This window comes from Watersipora subatra, chromosome 3 (assembly GCF_963576615.1).
Source record: "Watersipora subatra chromosome 3, tzWatSuba1.1, whole genome shotgun sequence".
Classification (NCBI taxonomy): Eukaryota; Metazoa; Bryozoa; class Gymnolaemata; order Cheilostomatida; family Watersiporidae; genus Watersipora; species Watersipora subatra.
The window spans coordinates 46,721,642-46,726,448 of NC_088710.1; positions in this window are offsets into that span (position 1 = coordinate 46,721,642).

Below are 4,807 nucleotides of genomic sequence, written 5' to 3' on the forward strand. Positions count from 1 at the left end.
TTTCTGTTTTACTTGTTAAACAGAATTCTAAAATTTATTACGAAAATCCAGATTGCCGCAGTCACTTGTTCTATAGCACTGATTAGTGCGCCTACACAATATGCCCTGAACATTGTAATACGGAGCGTTATTTAAATGCTTTATTTTCACGTCTTAGGCTTGCAACACATCTAGAACATGTTGTTTTTTATGTTCAAGACCACCAAGAACTACTCTTTGTAGCGGCAGAATTATACATCGCTTTTATTTGTTTTTGCAATATATTTTGTATGCTCATTTATTGTCTTAGTCAAGTTTATTAGTCATTTCTTTATGTGTGAAAATCAGATTTTTTTTAACCATACATTTGGTGTCTTGTCTTCATAAAGGTATTAGCCAAAGCATTGTCTAAACTTTCTTTTACTCTTTAGGTAGCCAGTTTTGTAGCAAGCGAGTAATTTGCATAAAGAAGGAAATGTTTCACTATATTAGTTAGCTAGGTAGTTAGCTAAGTAACAATTAGTTGGTATTGCAGTTTTTTAGAGCTTAAGCTAGGAGGAGCTATGAGCAGTACCGGAGGACAGCCAGCCGATTTAGATGACTGCAATAGGATGCTAAGTAGCAGCCAGTTTATTCTGCCCAACTGTAAAAAATGTCAGAGAATTTTAGTTTAGTACATCGCTTAATTGGAAATTTCTAATAACTTGCAAGTAGCATCCACTATAATAGATAAGATGCAGACAAGTAATTCAAATTTGAAAGCTAAACAAACTTGCAAAAATAAAGCGCAAAGGGTAGCTCTCATTTAAACAGGGTACATTTTTGATAATATTTGTTAGCTTTTGGAACGCTAAATACATATAACCGTATCATTATAGCTGTAAAGGGTGAAATTTCTATTTAAATTTGGATAACAGCTTGTATTCAACTTTGCCAATATTCTGTTTTTCAGCTCCAAATTATGTGAGTAGTTTATGAGATAATTTGCTATTATACAGGGGCATTGAAGCTGATTGATTGCTCTGTTTAAACAATCAATTAAGCTACTTCCCGATCTCAAAAGTAAACAATCTTTTGTTCAGTATGAAGGACATAAAAACCTTTTTGATTGCATTTGACAGCTGTATTAGAATGTCAACTTGTTTAAACTAAAGTTTGTTGCATGGCTACTTTACCATTTGGCTTTCACTACATTGACAAAATCACAATTTTATTGATACATTTTGTTATTGGTATTTTGTAAATTTAATCTGTTTTATACTTTAGAATGAGAGATACAAATATCCTGGTTTTATTAGAAAATTGCTAAAATTTAGGGATGAGAAATACTGTTCATCTATCCAGAGCTCTTAAGCGTATGCAGCATTTACATGGGAAACAATACTTCCAGTTGAATTGAAATGAAGAAGTGATGGTCAAAAATTAGCTCCGAATCAACCAAATTATACACAATTTGGATTTTTGTTAGATCAAATTTTTTGACCAACGTTTATTTCAACCTAAAGTATTTTTAGCAACAGTTTACTAATAATATGCGCTGTCAGTTACTTAATGGTAGCTAAAGCAGGTATTTTAAAAAACTCCTTCATCGCCTACACAAGCTCCTAATTAGTTTATGATTGCATCGAGTGAGGCATTATTTCGGCCTTATAAGCTAACCATTTACTTATCACCACATCTCTTGAAAAATAATTTTTCAGTATAGATTAAAATTCAATGGTGCCTAGAAGATTGAATCTTTGTTGCATGTGATTATTGTGATTTTCGTCATATTCTTGAACTTGGCAGCTTTCGGGTTACTTCTCTGTAGACCACATACTATTTTACAAAAGTATTTGACATCAATATTTCATCTTGAATTCTATCATTTTCATACTCATATCCTAGTCAAAGTCATTGGTGTAATGTAAATCTTTGTAGAGCACAGCTTAGGAATAAACATGCTCTTAGGTCCTTTTTGGACATATTCAGGTGAAACCATCTGTTAACATCATGTGGTTCAGGCATTTTTTATGTGGAATTACCACATTTCTGGTCATTTGAAGCATCAGTGTTTTTCGTAACTGGCTAGGATGTATATTTGGTCACAATTTAAAAAAACAAGCACAATCTCGACCAGCCATTTGATGACGTATAAAGAAAATTGCGCATCAAGTAATGCTAGTCTGACTTCTTTAATGCTTCAACCAATCACACTCTATTTCTGGAGTTAAGAACTCTTGCTAACTGTAGTCAAGTGGAACTGACTTCCTAGTATGCCTTGTATTGATCACTAACTAGAAAGTTATTTCACACGATTTGCCAAACAAAGTTTTAAGTACATTTGCTTATATTATTTTGATAAAGTCAAATAAAAGACTATTTGTACATTGTCAGAAGCTCAGTATAGCCAGACTGATAGTCTCGTATGAATCATTCCTCATCGAAATCATCCACAAAAATTTAACTGTGCTTTGAAATATATTTAATTACATCCCGAAAGAATTACAGTAGCTTATTGTAAACATGTACCCACTAAGAAAATGATACAAGATTTGCTGAAAAGACCATGGAAGTTATCTTTTTCTAATTTGTTTATTTAAAATATACCCCAAAACCTCTATTTGAATGCCATGGCGCTCTATTTTTTAACCCTTTCCCTATAGTGGCGGTCAATTGGATGAGCTGTTCAAATAGAGGCTGGCGTTGTATTTTTGAAATGGCTCGTCAAAATTTTGGGAAGGTAAATTTAACTCATTCACGGGCGAAGCGAATGTCGCCTATATTTTGCATTCTCTTTCGGGCAGAGCGACATTCACTCTTTTAGGTGCAATAAATCTGTTAACTTACCTCCAACCTATTGTAGATCTCTAAATCAATATGCATTAGGAAACCCAGAAATATATCTACCAGTTGCTATCAATTGCTTTAATTAACCTGCGATGACATTATAGCCTATGCCCTGCTTTGTAATTTGTTGAAGCTTTCAAAATTCTATCTCATTTTAAATTTGAACACATATTTTATTTTATATCTATATTTAACATTGTTGCATAAAAGCTCATTGCAATCATTGATAAGTTTTCTACAGTTTGTAGCCCAAACTGGCTTTTTATGTGCCATCGAAGTGGACTTGCGAGTCGATCTATCGTAAGCTTTATAAAACCGCAAGGATGCTATCAAATAATATGCTATAAATCTGCACAAAATTTATAAGTGATATAACAATAATAATCTATCAAATGCTACAAATATATATTCAAGAACAAGTGACACAAACAAACCATAGTTACAATATGTGTAAAAGCAAAATTAACATTTTAAAAACAAATATGTGCACATTTGCATCGTTCGCTCGGCCTGTTGCGTTCTGATTGTTGCTTTTGTTAGAACAATTTAATCTTCTTTTGGCTGCTCAATACTTTCCACAATTTTTTCTGACCTCAACTCTTCTGCACTGCTGAACTAGGCGATATTAGTGGCTAAATAATATTTTAGCAGGACGAAATGTTTGCAAGTTGCATTTCGAACAAACAATGATAAGTTTTTTGCAGCATGTGTGCCAAGAGCAACTTTTAGCCTAAAACTAGTCGTTCATTTATCATCATAAATGCAAACCGGCTTTCACATATGTTGAAGTATCAAAACCACATCAAACAAGAAACTGCTATTAGCCTGATAGTGGACGGTGATTAATTATTTCTATATACACACCAGGGATGGCCAAATGATTTTGGTCATGATCAGTTACAGCCAAAAGTGACAACTTAAAGATCCACAACGGGCTGAAGATGCACATTTTTCTATTTTACCATTGATAAACATGCAATTATTTGTGTACATCTTAAAAAAAGCGTCAAATACGATTTAAAAAAACTTTACTTAGATACATAATTTGACTAAAAATTCAGTGAATGAATGTGCTGTAATAAATATGTCTGATATTAGTAAGAAACATAATGAGTTGGCATTGACTTCACAATACTATCAAAACGGGGTTTCCCGCTCCTTACAGCGACTCATAAAGTTCATGAAGAGGAGTATTTGTGAGTCATGTTCTATGATTGTTTCTCACAAAATTCATTGCTGAAAACAATGAATTTACAAAAATTCTAAGAAAAGTTTACAAAAGTCTTTTTTAAACCAAGTTTTTAAAAATATATTTCAAAAATAGTTTTTGAGAGCCAACTTAAGATCCACAAAAAAACTACAGAGGTCCGGATCTAGATCTGCCACTTGGCCATGGCTGATATATATGGTACATACATATAGTATTTTATTGGCAATAATTTCTATGGTGTTGCTTTCAAAGTTTCAACGAAGAAACCGAAAAGGTTTGGAGTTCGAAACCGGACTTTGATGCGAACAGAAATAACGAAAGAATTTATTAGTATTGATGTAACCTAGTCATTATTAGTACAATTTTGTGGACACTTTTCTACTGATCACTTTCTATTATGAGATCATAAAGATCAAAGAATTTCAAAGTTGCGGTCAATTGGAGGTGATGTTCAATTAAATGGTGGCGCTCTATTTTTCAACCCTTCTCCTATAGTAGCGCTCAAATAGAGGCGATGTTCAAATGGAGGTGGCATTCAAATAAAGGTGGCGTTCAATTAGCGGTGGCGTTCAATTAGAGGTGGCGTTCAATTAGAGGTGGCGTTCAATTAGAGGTGGCGTTCAATTAGAGGTGGCGTTCAATTAGAGGTGGCGTTCAATTAGAGGTGGCGTTCAATTAGAGGTGGCGTTCAATTAGAGGCGGTATTTAATTAGAGGTGGTATTCAATTGGAGGTTTTGCGATATGTATGGTCTTAGAGCATTCTATTTGTCACCTACTTTTGCAGCTGC